This window comes from Puma concolor, chromosome B2 (genome assembly GCF_028749965.1).
Source record: "Puma concolor isolate L17-30 chromosome B2, mPumCon1.1.hap2, whole genome shotgun sequence".
In the NCBI taxonomy this organism is placed as follows: Eukaryota; Metazoa; Chordata; class Mammalia; order Carnivora; family Felidae; genus Puma; species Puma concolor.
In genome coordinates this window covers 122,328,063-122,344,683 of record NC_141671.1, presented here as the reverse complement: position 1 = coordinate 122,344,683, position 16,621 = coordinate 122,328,063, and the positions used below count along the sequence as shown (strand labels likewise).

General features: G+C 39.9%; 1 protein-coding gene across 18 annotated transcripts in view; it reads right to left on the bottom strand.

Annotated features, from left to right (window-relative positions):
* Positions 1-16,621, bottom strand: part of EYA4 (EYA transcriptional coactivator and phosphatase 4) — a 317,460-nt gene that overhangs the window by 215,550 nt on the left and 85,289 nt on the right. The window lies entirely within an intron of this gene.

Here is a 16,621-nt window from a genome sequence, read left to right as displayed (position 1 = left end):
TTGTCCAGTTCAGTTCTTTTATGATTTAAATCGATGTAGGTTATAAAGAAGGCGTATTTTATCCCTCATATCTGATTTATAGAAATAACTACTTAAACATGGCGACAGTATCCGTTTTTAAAATGTTAAATAGTATCAGCTGATATGCGAACAAGAGACTCTGAACAGGCCAATTTTCGATATAACTAGACACACAAGGTAACGGAAAGACACGAGCCTGGGTTTCAAGTTCAAGGTTCTGTTTTTAACGTCCGCAACAAAACGAAGTTGCTCAGAAACTTTGAGAGAATCAAAGAAGTGTTTGTTTTTGCCCTTGGAGAAGATGCTTGTCACCCGGAGACACAGCTGATGGAGCTAATGCGGGATAATGGAAGAGAGAGGCACAGATTCCAATCCTGTCTCTCTACGAGCTACTACAGCCAGTCATTCCACTATCAGAACCCCACTTTCTTTACATGTAAAATGAGGAGCTCTGTTTATAAGATCCCTTCCGACGCCTGTATCTGCTCTGTGCTCTAGTCCATAGGAAAGTGAGCTCTGGGGCCAATCTGTATCTGCTCAGTCCTCATCTAGACTCTGTCACCTCCCTAGGCAAGTATCTTCACCAAGGCATTGAAGCTCTCCTGGCCCTAGTCTCCTCGCTTTTGTGCTTTGTGATATTAATCATGCGACCATACACTGTCTACCTGGCAGAGAAAAGGACCTAAACATCACAGGATTTTACAACATCATTAACACTGCTAGGGAAAGTGTTTCTGTTTAGCTCAATGTTTAATATGATTATATCAGACATACCATCTAGGATAATAAACATGCACACACACACACACTCACACACACATAACAACATGTATTAAGCGCACGTATAATCATTACCATTTAAGAGGTATGAATAATGGCAGAAATATAGATATGTCCTCCCTATTTTTATTTACTTCTATATTTTATTCTTGTGTATAACCTACTTGAACTTTTGGATACGAGGCAATCTAACCTAAAAAGACAGGCCTGGTTTCCAAACACAAGTCAACTCCTGCCCATTTCTCTGGTCTTGCCTAGGATGTTCAACTTTGTCAACAGCCTAATTGGAAGCATACATATGGGAGTAACAACAGCTGCCATGCGAGGTTACTGGGAAAAGAAAGGAGAAAACACGTTTAAGAAGCCTGTACCGGGGCACCTAGGTGGCTCAGTGGGTTGAGCATTCTGACTTCGGCTCAGGTCATCACTTCGCAGTCTGTGAGTTCAAGTCCCACATCAGGCTGGCTGCTGTCAGTGCACAGCCCGCTTCAGATCCTCTGTTCCCCTCTCTCTGCCCCTCCCCTGCTTGCTCTCTCTCTCTCTCAAAAATAAACATTTAAAAAAAAAGGAGCCTGCACAACACTCATTCACTGTGAGTGCTCAAGAGACTGTAGCATTCACCTTCCTGGTCCACTCAATCCCTATGCGTAACTCCTCCCGGCAGCTGTTGATAGGTAAGGTGGTCATGTCTCAGCTGGTAATGGAATGTTCTCTCACTCAAAACTTCAAAAAAAGACATGGTAGGCACTGTGCTCAGCAATGAAAAGTCAAAGAAGAATATGCATTGAGCCCTCTCTGCTCAATGTCATTACAAGTTCTAACAACCAATAACTAACGTGTATTGTTTGGTTACCACGTGCCAGGCACTTACTATCTGAAGTGATTTACAATGCTTTCAAAGACCACTTCTCACCACTCTTTTCCTATCACGCTGGCCTCCTAACTGGTCTTCCTTCTTCTGACCTTGCCCTACTTGGTCTGTTCTCAAAATGGCAGCCACAGTGTTCTTGTTAAAACAGTCAGACCGTGTTATGGCTTGCCCCAACCCCTCCAAGGCTTTATCTCACTCCAAGCCATAACAATGACCGTCAAAGACCTACAAACTCCAGGCCGCACCAGCACTCTGAATTTGTCTCCACTGCTCACTTGCCCTGCTCCAGTTGTAGTAATTCCTCATGTTCCCCTAACGTGTCAAGCACGTTCCATCTTGGGGCCTTGCGTTTGCTACTCCCTCTGCCAGGAGCGCTTTCCCCCCAGAGATCATCACTGATTGGACCTCTACCTCTTTCGGGTCTTTATTCAACTGTCATCTTCTCAAAGAGGTCTTCCCTGATAACTTGAAAATTGCAAACTTCCCCTTTCCCTGCTCCTAATGTGACCCCAGGATTCCCTCCTCCCCTTCTACCATTTACCACACCATCTATTCTGCTTATATTATTCGTTGTCCATCTCCCCATTCCACCGCACCCTGAATGTAAACCTTGGGCAGGATTTTTGTGTAGGCATTTAGTGCTGTATTCCCAGTGCCTAGAAAAGTCCTGGAACACGGTAAGTATCCATAAATTAATTCTTGATTTAATGAACAAACCCTAAAAGATCAATTACATCCCCACTTTACAGGTGAGAAGAATGGATATCTGAACTTGCAGTAAGATGTAGAAGGATTAAAACTCACACTCTAGGGGTGCCCGGGTGGCTCAGTAGGTTAAGCATCAGACTCTTGATTTCAGCTCAGGTCGTGATCTCATAGTTTGTGATGTCGAGCCCCGCATCGCACTCTGTGCTGACAGAGCAGAGCCTGCTTGGGATTCTCTCTCCCTCTCTCTCCCTGCCCCTCCTCTGTTCTCTCTCTCTCTCAAAATAAATAAGTGAACTTTTTTTAAAAAGGAGGGAAAAAAACCCTACACTCTAGAATGCATACTTGAACACTATGCCATTCTGCCTCTCAAGATAAAGTTCATGGCCTCTTACCATGATGCACGTATCCCTCCATAGTCTGGCCCAGCCTTCCTCCCTCAACCCTTCTCCCAGCCTGCCAACAACATAGAGCTGCTTGTGGTACCCAGTGCATGCCACAATGTCTCAGCCACCTCTGCGTCTGCACCACCTCATTCTTCAGCCTAAATGTTCCTCCTTTCTTCTTCCTACTATTTCCCTAGCTTGCCTATAGTCACATCTCACAATCTGGCTGGGAATGCAAGAGCGGGAAAGGATGTCCATCGTGCTGAAGGAGATTCCTGAGTGGAGTGCCCTCCTTTGGATTGCCCTGGAACCCTGCACATGTTCCCTGCGATGCTCATCACGTTTCATTAAAATAATATACTCATATGTATCTTCCCTACTAGATAATTAACTAAGTAGATAATTAATTAATTAATCCACCGAATCTGAGGTCAGACATGGCACAGACTCAAGGCTCAATTAAGTCTGAACTGAATGATGGCCACAGAAGCTCACTAGGAAGTTTATGTGTTCGAGGTGTAGGAGGGATATCGCTGCTACCAATGATACTGTGTACGCCATTCTTGTTCATTGAAGGAGAATATCCATGTATTCACTCACTCAGCCAACAAATTTACTTGAACCTTCTGTCTGAGGTACTGTGTTAGACTCCACGGACCCCACGAAGATGCAGGAGGTAAGTCTTCCCCCACCTGAGCCCTACACCCAGCCCACCCCTCCTCGGACTAGGAGCTACCGAGCTCATACTAAATGCAGTGCCACATAAACTTCATACAAGTGATATGAACAGAACACTACCAGAACTGTGACGCGTGAGGTATCACTTCGGGCTGCAGTGAGAAGTAAACACAACATGAAGCCACATTTAGTTTAAATTAAAAGAACTGGTGGTATTGTAGCATTTTTATTTTATATTAAATAAAAGGAATATTCCTCCTAAGCCAAATCTTAAAAGATGGAATAAAGTGAAATAGCCTCCTCTTTTCTCTCCAACCAGAGGGACTCAAATAATTTAGTGTTTCTAAGCAAAAAAAAAAAAAAAAAAAAAAAAAAAAAAATTATTATAGGCTAGTAAAACATTCCAAATCTCTATAACTGACCCCGAGAATGGGGAAAGGAAAAAAGGAGAGGAAGAATGGACACATGTCACAGTCACCATGTTGGAAGCTATAGAAAGGGAGCGTGTAAACACTGGCCTCTTCAGTTTTATTACACCGGTTATAACTGGGAAATATTGGCCTAGCTCTGGCACCTGCCTCCAACTGGACTATTGAGGGAACTGGACGGTCTGTTCAAGTGAGTGTCTGAAATAATTACAATCCACAAACCACAGTCACATAGTCAAATTACCACGAAGAACCACTTCACTGGTTTCAAACAGAAGAACAAATAAAAACCAAACCCAAGCAAAAGACTGTATCTAGTTCTGCCAAATATAAAATGAATCTACGTTGCTAAGAAAAAAAAAAATCACCGAAAAAAACCCTGAATACCAACATGCTTACATTAAACGTGTACTAGGACCAAATGCAATAATGTGCAGTGCCAGCCTGCATCTTATAATAAAATTAAGAATCTAAAGCAAACACATACACAGAACTATAGAGCAGGAATCTGCAAACTATACTAGGTCTGTCCTGCCTCTTGTTTTTGTAAAATAAAGTTTTATTGGAACACGGCCACAGCCATTCATTCACATATTGGTTCCAACTGTTCCCACCCAACAACGGCAGAGTGAAACAGCTGTGACACAGAATGTGTGGCCCACAAAACCTGACATATTTCCCAACCAGCCCTTTACAGAAAGAGTCTACAGACCCCTGCATTAAGCTACTATTGTAAATCGTTTATCTGTGACTGGCATAGCTGATACAGTATTTCTTGACTATGGAAGAATTTTAATTCTACAAACTTTCCTAAGGCCTTTCTTTTACTAAACATAAGCATATTATCACCATAGGGTGACAATGCTGTCATCTGTTCAGAAAGATTTAAGATCTTCATTTTTAAAATCTATACCTAAATGTATACATTTGTGTGGAGCACATATGTATTTTCTTAAAAATTACGGGGCGCCTGGGTGGCTCAGTCGGTTGGGCGGCCGATTTCGGCTCAGGTCATGATCTCACGGTCCGTGAGTTCGAGCCCTGCGTCGGGCTCTGTTCTGACAGCTCGGAGCCTGGAGCCTGTTTCAGATTCTGTGTCTCCCTCTCTCTCTGACCCTCCCCTATTCATGCTCTGTCTCTCTCTGTCTCAAAAATAAATAAACGTTAAAAAAAAATTTCAACTTCATTGCAGAAGCTAACAGGCTAAAAAATTAAAACAAACATAACTGACCTTTTTTTATTTTTTTTATGAAGAACGATTTGTTTCCAGAATGTCAAGGTCTCTGGTTGAATAAGTTCCAAATTCATTCAGTTGCAAAACAATTATTTAATGAATAAGCTGTAAAAAGTTATTAATTTTGGTGCATGAGAATACATAGTCTGGACTCCCAAAACCCGACTCACCACAGGACAGCTCTAGTATTAAATTGAAATCTCAGGGGTGCAGATATTTTTATCTCTGCCCTGTTCCCAAAAAGACTTAGGCATGGAATCCTGACAGTCTTCAGCCTCGTCTCCCTAACTGAAAACTCCCCACTGTAACAAAACTTCCACAACAGCTGCTGGAGGAATTTTTGTTAAGAAAAAAAAAAAAAAAGAAAGGAAGAAAGAAAGAAAGAAAGAAAGAAAGAAAGAAAGAAAGAAAGAAGAAAGAAAGGAAGAAAGAAAGGAGGAAAGAAAGGAGGAAAGGAAGGAGGAAAGGAAGGAGGAAAGGAAGGAAGGAAGGAAGGAAGGAAGGAAGGAAGGAAGGAAGGAAGGAAGGAAGGAAGAGAAAGAAAGAAAGAAAGAAAGAAAGAAAGAAAGAAAGAAAGAAAGAAAAAGCAAATCTAATTCTATCACTGCTTAAACTCTTTTAATGGTTCTCCACAGTTCACACACAAGAAAGAGAAAACTCCTTCACCAGGCATCCAAAACCGTTTGAAATGGGGCCTCTGAGTCATCTGCAAAACCATCATTTTGCATATGTCCTCAGTTCCTGGAATACCCTCCCCCCCCCCCACTCCTATGCCAGCTAAGTCTTAATAATACTCCTCCAAGAAGTTAACCTGATGCCTCCCCTGTCTTCACTGCTGGCGGATTTGGTCTGCTCTTCTGTATTCCCCCCGAGTTCCCCGTATTCTGAGCTCCATGAATGCACACGTGATTACAACCCAGCAGACTGTGAGCTCCTTCAGAACAACAGACATGTCATAATCGTCTGCTTCTGAAGTCCAGCAATTTCCTCATCTAAAGCATAAACTGACCAAAACAGCTGGTGTGCAAATGGATGTCTCAGCAATAGCCAACAAAATAAGCATAACACGGTGGGTAGGAACTTGAATTCTGAAGGCAGGTCCAAATCCCAGCTCCACCACCTACCTGGCTTTTACTTTATGCAGGTTACTAAACACCTGCAAGTTCCAGTTTTCCTCGTACATATAACAGGTTAAAAACAGCATATGCTGTATATGGTTGTATAAAGATTAAGTAAAACAATGCCAGCAGAATACTTAACATACGGCCTGATATGCAGTAAGATAGGCATTATGATCCTATGTACAGCTATTTTCATTCATTTTGTAATAGAATATTGTTCTTTTCACAAAGTAAAAGAACCAGAAGAACCCCAAAGGCATCAAGGAATCCGCTAAAATCTTGATAATCATAAAAGTCATATTTGGTGCACTAAGGGAAAACCTGGAAATTCAGAAGGTACACAAAGCAAAAAACTCGCCAGCCAAAGACAACTGTGGTTAACATTTTCATCATGTGTTATTAATACAATAGTATAACGTTTAAAAGATAAACATTAATTCATCGTGTTTTCCCTAAGGAATTTCTCTCTGAAGAGTCCTTTAATGAATAGTTTACATATTTAAAGTTTCTTATCAAGATGGTTTAATAGACTCTTATGATTGGAATAATTGCACATGTTCCAGAACCCTCATATGGGGCATAAACACAAACACACACATCCTATTCATCAGCATGACTCACATGGATATGCCAGTCTCATTACAGTCAAAAGTGTATAAAATATGAAACATATGGTAAGAAAAGTCAAGACCAGCAAGAGATGGCCTTCAGCAAGATGTTCTTAGAATTTTGCAAGAAAACTTTGCTTTTAATTTTACAAGCACTGAAAAAAAGAATTGGGCATGCCGAAGACAGAAGGCAAGCAGAGCAGTGTGGTAACAATCTATTGTGCACATGAGAAGTTTTAAAAGGCTATTTCATAGGAAGGTACTCATGATACTCCTCCATTTTGGGACTTCCACCAATTAAAGCATTTCTGAAAATGATAGCAGCCAGTATAAGAATTCATCACTCCTAAAAGAAACCAAGTTACATTAAAAAAAAAAATTAACGTTTATTTATGTTTGAAAGAGAGACAGAGCATGAGCAGGGGAGAGGCAGAGAAAGAGGGAGACACAGAATCCGAAGCAGGCTCCAGGCTCTGAGCTGTCAGCACAGTGCCCTACATGGGGCTTGAACTCACGAACCATGAGATCATGACCTGAGCCAAAGTCGGATGCTTAACCGACCGAGCCACCCAGGCACCCCCAACCAAGTTACATTTTGTACAAATATCTGTGATTAATAAAATACTGGCCAATAAAAGATGAACTAAATATTGGCCAATAAAAGACACTACTTCCTAAAGCAGGTCAGGTGTCTTCAGCTACATTATTTGTACCAATTCTATGTTATTCTCATTACATTAACACTGAGTAAGAGACAAGAAGAGAACCAGAGCATAAACTATGAACATTCATCATAGAAATTTCTATTTCTAGTGCTATTGTGAAGGATAACCAGATGTGAGCTTGATGTTGAGGGTTTAGCAGCACCATTTCAATAATAAAAATATCACTACAGGATTGAGATTGTGTCACATATGCAAGATGGAATGAATTTTTTTTTTAAAGTCAACAAAGGAATGAGGATTCTAATACATATGTTAATTTTTTTGTATTATAAAATAGGTTATGATTATAGCATTTTTGTTTGCATAACTGCATACATTACTGCACATATGTGGTTTATTTTTTTTAAATTTATTCCCTGAGGATATCCCATAGGAATTCCCACCTTAAGTCTGGGATCTCCAATCCAAAATCCCACACTTGTCATTCTCCAGTCGTCCAGACTTTGTCCCTTGCACCCCACTGACTCTGATAACCCAGGAAGAGTCCTGCCTCACTCTCCACTACATAAAAACCACTGTCGAGAAACCTCATGCGTAATTCTGTCACTTATCTCTCAAATCCTTCAGGGTAGGGACTTTTGTCCTTATCTTCAAGTGCCTACTGTGGAGGCTGCTGCTTGGCCCCTAACAGGCACTCAGTGGATGAAGGTGTTGATACATTTATTATGTTGAACCACATGAAATTATCATTTTTGTATAGCAAAAAATGGTCAAATAGTGGTAGTTCCACAAAATCCAACCTACTATTTTTAGCAAATGATCAATCACCAAGTGCATACTCTGGGCCAGGAACAGGTCTGTAATGTACATATGTTAATTAACACATTTTTCATACACACTTCCTAGGGTAACTACTTTTATTATTCTGATTTTGTAGACGTGCGATCTAAGACAGACACAGTTTGGTTAACTAAATTGCGCAAGGTCCAACAGCCAGTTCGGCATGGGGATTATTAAGCACTACGCTGTGATTTCTGACATTGGGTGTTCTGTTTTGTTTTGTTTTAGAACAAAGAAACTCTGTAAGCTGAGAGTATCAGCAGACCCTTAAAATTTTTAAAGTTAGATTTTCTAGTTGTTTCCACTGAAAGGTCCGAAACACAATGATATTCCACCAGCAACAAGCACATCTAGAACTCTGATCCTGTTTCTAAATACCGTTTCCCAACAAAAGTAGCAGGGCTCCTTGGGAAAACTGATTCCAGATCTAGTTGAGGGGTAATACAAAGCAAGCCTGATGTCTTACTCTGAAAAGCAAAGACGGACTCAAAACTTTAAGTGGGGTATGTCAAGATGACACAGGAGTTGACTGGCAGCGTTCCCACCTAACAAATTCAGGACAGTTGCAATATCAAAGGTAATGGCTGAAGAGGATTAAAATGTATTTGATTAGACATAATCCATGAGCCCACAATAAAAGAAAAAGGTAGGTAGGTCAGAGGAGAAAGCTCTTCTTTCCAGAAAAAAAAGGTAAATAGTACATATAGAAGAAATAATAAACCTTAAAAATCACTACTTTGTAGTCCTCGGGGTAATTGTGAATTCAGGCAATCATCATTACTGGATGCAAAACCCCCGCCCACTGAAAGGTTGTTGGAGAAGGGGATCTTCATGCAGTCTGAAGGTGTTTGCCCCACAAAGCTGGGGAACAGACACCACAGTGCTGGGCTTGGCCCCAGTCCTCACGTGTTCACAACTTGGCGTGCCAACAAGAACGTCTATGGACCAGATGTTTAGAGACACCCTTCCTGGTAAGGCAGATGTAAAAATGCTGTATCAAAAATTATCTTTTAAGACATGGCTGGGATGACAGGAAAGTAAGGGAATTCCTCAGAGGATGAAAATGAAGACTGGAAAATGTGGCTGGGTTAATGAGCACAGACTGGGGTTTGTCTTGGAATCAGCCAATCCCCAGTGGACTCAAACTTGGGTTTCAATGAGGCAAAGAAAGGAGTCCAAACAGAATGAAATATTAAGATCTGGGGCATTCACATCAGGATGGGATCCTTGAATAGCTGCACCCTCAGTGACGTAGTAGGAAAAACCCCACCTTGCAGAGGGCGATGATGGGGCCTTGCACCTGGCCTGACCTTGACCCAGATGGGAAAATAAGATAACACTTCCCTAAGAATTCCTAACTACAAGCTCATAATCACTCAACTTGAGAATAAAAATTCATACTACATCAGTTGCCAAAAAAGCCTAAATCAAAATTTAGTTTAAATTAACCTCAGATGATAGGGTTTCTACGCATCTGGCAAGAGCAAATTCTAATTCTGTGAAGCAATTTAAAATTTTAAATCCAGGTCCCACAGGATTCCCACAGATAAAGTTTAAAACAACATGAACTCAAAAACAAGAACACAAACGCTAACCAAGAGAAAGATGATTGTAGCTAGATTAATAAAACCAAATAGACCTTAGAGCAAAAGGCGTTTGATAAGGACATTAACATATACTGATGAAAGTTAATTCACTGGCAAGAATTAACAACAAATATTCATGGACCCAGTAAACTAACTTTAACATGTATAGAGCCAAAGTAGAATTTTAAGATAAACTGATAAATCCACCATCACACTGAGATTTTAAACACACTTATCTCGGTAGTTAACAGTCAGTAACACACATACACACCATCCTGCCCCAAAATTGACAGGTTAATCAATAAAAATCAGGAATATGGGAGTTTTGAACAACATAATTATGTCTATGTATGTCTTATTGGACATAAATGGATATAGTCATATAGTAAGTGAAAAAGAAGGAAGGCCAATACATGTGCTGAGAACGGTTAGCCACTTAGGGGAGAAAAAAAGTCCCTACCCAGCGTCATATGAACAGTGGACTCCTGATTTCTTCCCGAATCTTTCCTCTTGAGCATTTTCTTATTTTAGTGCTGAGGGTCAAAAACTTGTCCTCACCGACCCTCTCTTTTCCTCCCACCCCACATCCTATCTGTTAGCTTATCTTGTGGGCTCTATGTTTGAAATAATTTTAGCATCCTACTACTTCTCATCACTTTCAGTTATTCCCCCAGTCCAAGCCACCATCACCTCCTGTCTGAACCACTGCAATCACCTCCATAACTTGTTCCCCAGATCCTTCCCTGTTGTCCTACGGTCTCTTTTCCATCTCAAATACAAGCCGCACCATGTCACAAACACATGCTCCAATCTTTCCAGTGACTCCTCATCTTCCTCAGAATACAGCCAAAGTTATGACCATGACCTACAGGTTTCTGGCCCCATACCACCTCTCTGATACCACATCTGACCTTCTCCCCTGCACTCATTCTGCTTCAGGCACAATGGCCTCATTTTTGTTCTACCATCATGCAAATCCCCATCTTCAGAGCACTACACGTGCTGTTCCCTCAGTCTGAAGGCCATTCTAGCATATACTCCCATGGCTCACACTTTCACTTCCTTTGGACCTGTGCTCAAATGTCAGTTTTACAAAAGGTGCCTTCTTTGACCATCAACCTAGGGAAAAATGTATGCACCCCTCTTTCATCACTTTCTATCCTATTTTACATCCTTGCCTTTTTTCCATAGCACTCACCACTATAGGACATATGTACATATTTTGTTTCTTGTCTTCACTAGAATATAAAATATGTGAAAGCAAGAATTTGAGGTGTATTTTTTCCACTGGAGTATTTTCAGTACTTCTAACAGTGCCTAACACCTAGTAAGTATTCAATTAGTATTGAGTTAATAAATTCATCAATAAATGATAAATATAATATAGCAGAACGAACAAAAACCGTAGGTTCAGGCTGACCTGGATTTGGATCCTGTCTTTACCACTTGCCATGTGAATTTAGGCAAAATCTTAACCTTGCTAAGACTCCATTGTCTCATCTTTAAAAGGGAATGTAAATAACCTAAATTCTAACTGCAATTTTTGCAAGGATAAAAACTGAATGTACAGACATATATTTAATATGTATGAAAAATTATATATCACATATAAATCACTGTGCTTTATAATTAGTAAATAATAAGCAATTAAGTATCACTAAGCAATAGGTATCACTATTACTTTCTTTAACTTTTGGAGACATATTTTTAAAAATTTTTTAATGTTTATTTACTTTTCTGAGAGAGAGAGATACAGAGTGTGACTGGGCAAGGGGCAGAGAAAGGGGGACACGGAATCCAAAGCAGGCTCCAGGCTCTGTGCTGTCAGCACAGATCCTGACATGGGGCTCGAACTCACGAACTGCAAGATCATGACCTGAAATGAAGTTGGACTCTCAACGTACTGAGGCACCCAGTCATCCCAGAGACATCTTCTTACTGTACCTCTCTCTGTAACAATCAAACCAAATCTCAATGCAAAGCCCTAGAATACTGCATGAGAAAGCTAGTTGCCCTGGTGAGGCTAAATGAAGCTATTTGAATACAGCATCAAAGCTGGTTTTGTCTAAGTGAGTTCAGAGTCCCAGTATTAATCAGTGATTCCATATATTACCACTCTAGGGGAGCATCTGTATATATAATCAGATGAGATTCTATAGAATCGTCTATCAACATTCTATATATAATCTTTCATAAACATGAAGAGCTGATCATATAAAGAACTCTTTAGAAATTCAGATGTCATGTGACACATTAATTTTGTATAACTTGGAAAAAAAACCATATTGATCCCATCAAGTTTGTGTTTGTGTTTTCCATACATAGCATATCACAACTTAAAATACTAACTCTAACTTCATAAGGAAACCAACAAGTAGATTAACAATAGGCCAAAAACTTAATAGACACCTTACCAAAGAAGCAATACAGATGTCAAATAAGGATAGATCATCAGGGAAATGGAAGTTAAAACAATGAGATGCCACCGCACACCTATCAGAATGGCCAGAAACTGGAACACTTACAACAGCAAGAGCTGGTGAGGCTGTGAAACAACGGGGACTTCCTCGGGCACTGTGAGTGAGAAGGCAAAATGGTAACAGCCATTTTGGAAGACAGTATGGCGTCTTTTACAAAACTAAACACATTCTTACCACACATTCCAGCAGTCGTGCCCCTTGGCATTTTCCCAAAGGAGGTGAAAATTTATGTTCACACAAAAACCTACATTTAGATGTTTACAGCAGCTTTGTTCATAATCACCAAAATTTGGAGGCAACCAAGATGCCCTTCAAAATGTGAATGGATAAGTATACTGTGGTACAACCAAACAATGAAATATAATTCAGGGCCAAAAAGAAATGAGCTGTCAAGCCATGAAAACACATGCAGGAACCTTAAATGCACTTACTAAGTGAAAGAAGCCAATCTGTAAAGGCTGTACACTATGTGATTCCAATCATATGACATTCTGGAAAATACAAAATTATGGCAATAGTAAAAAGATCAGTGGTTGCCAGAGGTTGGGAGCAGGGGGTGGGGCACAGAGAACTTCTAGGGCAGTGAAAATATTCTGTATGAATTTATAAAGGATACATGTCATTATACATTTAGTCCAAAACCACAGAATGCACAACACCAACAGCAAACCCTAATCACCCAAAACTATGGACTTGGGGTAATTATGATGTGCCAATGTGGGTTCATCAATTGTAATAAATGTACCATCTCGTGAGGGATGCTGATGACGCAGGAGGCTGCACATGCCAGGGTAGGAGGTATGTGGAAAATCTCTGCACCCTCCCCTCAGTTTTGCTGTGAACCTGAAACTACTCAAAAAATAAGTCTTAATAAAACAGAAAAGTTAAAATATTAACTTTGAAACCATTAAAACCTTTAAATGTATTTAGAATAGTACTTACTGTCTTGCAGGGGGTGATAAATATTTACCCACACTGTTTCAGAGTCTAGCTATATTACAGGAGAGCAGGAAACACACACACACACACACACACACAAACTACTCTGGATATTCAAATGAGTGAGAAAGTTAAGAAATGTGTAACCAATGCAATGTTGAGTAGTCCTTTTTATTTTATTTATTTATTTTTTTAAATGTCTGATTTTTTTTTAATTTTTTTTTCAACGTTTATTTATTTTTGGGACAGAGAGAGACAGAGCATGAACGGGGGAGGGGCAGAGAGAGAAGGAGACACAGAATCTGAAACGGGCTCCAGGCTCTGAGCCATCAGCCCAGAGCCTGACGGGGCTCGAACTCCCGGACCACGAGATCGTGACCTGGCTGAAGTCGGACGCTCAACCGACTGCGCCACCCAGGCGCCCCTGAGTAGTCCTTTTTAAATGGTAATATTGACCTCTTTCTTAATAATAGGGAGTTTATTTCAATGTTAAATGACAATATAAAATGCAAGTGACCAAAAACATCCTTCTTCTTATTCTCTAGTGGAGTAAGCGAGTCCCACATTGTTAATTTCAGTACATGCAAATCACCTGCAAGGATTAGCTTGTGAATAGTCTGCCGGTGAATATTCTACAGGGAAAAAAGACCTTTCTAGTTGAGATGATGACGATGACAAGGATGATCCCTACAAAAATACAGAACAGTTGTGTTGATATAAAAGTTTAAGGTTTAGAAAGCACAGGCTCACTCTGCCCCCTTCCCATCCCCCGGGGCAGGCAAGGATGAAAGTTACAGGTGAGGAAAGAGGTTCAAGGGAGTGAAGTTGCTACAGGCAAAGTGACAGGTAACTAGAACATTGAGATGGGAGCTGGAAACCATTTTTCTGCCCCTAAGTCAGCATCCTTCCTAAAACGCTGTGTTGCCTTTTCTTGTTCTTTTGTGAATTATAACCATAGTATTCCATCATCAAGTATTTCTGAGAGATTCTTGATAACAGAAAATGTACCTCTTTCCCAAGTATTTTACATATAAAACTGGAAAACAGTTTATGAAATGCAACATATATATGTATATTATATATACTCTACTAAGACACTATGCACATTTGTGTATGGACTGTAAAGAGAAAAAAATAGCGCTACAGGTGATATGGCCTCACAAAAAAGAACTATATTCCACTTTGGGGTAAATATTTTTAAAATAAACAAAAACCTTGATATTTTTTAATGGATTTTTGGATTAAAAAAATAGTAGCATAGTTCTCTGGTCACAGGTTGCAAGGTGAGGCCATGACAAAGACGGAACTGAATTTCTGCAAAACAAAGTGAGAGAACTGGAGGATACTGAGGACATAGAGAAATTCAGAATACCGATAGAAGATGTGGAGATGCAAAAGAGGTAAGAGAGAGGCCATGAGACTCTAGAGCAAGATAGAGACCTCCAGGGATAGGTGACCAGTGACCCATGATGACCAAGGAATTTCTATAAACTATGCTGTGTGAAAGTCCCAAGTTCTTTCTTATACTTATTTCACTGTACTCACTCTAAAACCTCCTCCAGAAGCTCATAACTAACTGCCTTATGTTCATGGAATAGGGCAGCAGTGACTCAAAAAGGCTGTGGGCAGCGTGAGACAAAGCAGTGTGGGGAGAGGACAGTGCCCTCCTGGTCTATGAGCCAAAGAAGAGCAGAGAAGCAGGCAGCCATGTGGACTGACTCATGAGAACAGCAGCTCCTACCTGCTGATCTTGGAAAGCTGGAAGATTTAGGAAAACAGAAGGTACAGAGGCTATAAACATCAGGGGTACCACACTGTTGTCTCATCCACCCTATTCCGGCTCACTGGCCTGGATCTATGTTTCTCGGACTCGAAGATCTTTAAGAATATGACCTGCAGAGTCTGACTTGAGAAATAGTAAGTAATTAGGTTAACCAGATAAATGTTGACACTTGTGTGATCAGTTGGTGACAATAAAATATAATTTAAAATGCAAACCACAGTACTAAAATCTCATAAGAGGTACTTGTTTATAAGGTCATGGGTCATTTACACGACCCAAAAATGTGCATAGGACTTGTTTGCTCACATATATAATACTTTAGTAGTTTAATAAAGCACTTGAGCCCCACTTCCTCAAGAAATATATCGACAGACCCCTGGGTACACAGATCCCAACATGAGAAACACCAGTCTGTATCACTTCTCCATCATAATGGACATATGGTTTAATTCTATTTCATAAGCATTCTGTTTTTCAATGCAACCATGACCCCCAACTCACATACACTTCTATTTCTTCTAACCTGGTTTCTAACCTAACCACTTAGGTATAATCACTTTCTTACTTATTTCCAGTAATCTCTACATATGCAAGTTGAGGAAGCACTTGTGAAAGTCCTTCTATAAATTCTATATAAGGCACTGTCCTACAGGCTGCGGTAGATAAAATGAAGAGTAAAACACAGTACTGCCTTGAAGAAATTTACAGTCTGGGTGTGGAGGCCTAAGATAAACAAATTAACACATAGCCCGCAATATAACTCAATATGGTGTTCTACAACCTGCACTTGTTTTTACATCACTTTGCATTTTTAGGATCTATTTTATAAGTGACTCATATTTCATTAGGGTTTAGATTAGGGTTTAAGAAACACGCTCAAAAGTCAGAGGATTAAATGCAGCACCTCTTTCTGGACCATGAGTTTCATACATATTGAGGGTTAGGGGAAGTGCAGTGCTCAAGGGAGTATTTAACTATTAAGTTTTTTTTTTAATTTACTTTGTATTTTAACATATAAAGATATATTACAGAGGAGAATGCAAAATGTGCATGAGTTTTTCAGAATCAATAAAAAAGTAAAACTATGCACAGATAATATGACCGTCTACACAGAAAACCAAATACATTCGAACTAATAATTACTTGGCAAGGTTGCATAATGAAAGATGAATATACAAATATCAACTTATTCCCATATATAAGGGATGAACAGTCAGAAAAGGGAAATGAAAAACTTTCACAGTAGCACCAAAAATATGAAAGACTAAGGCATGAATCTGACTAGCTGTGCAGGACCTGTATGCTGAAAGCTCTAAGACACTGTTGAGAGCAGTTAAGACGACATACATGTGGGTCAGAAGATTCAACATTCACTGTTAAGATGTTAATTGTCCTCAACTGATATATAGATTCAATGTAATGTCAATAAAAAGTTCGTTTTTTTCTTCTTTTTTTTTAATTAATAAACTACTAAGACCATTAAAATGCAGGACTTA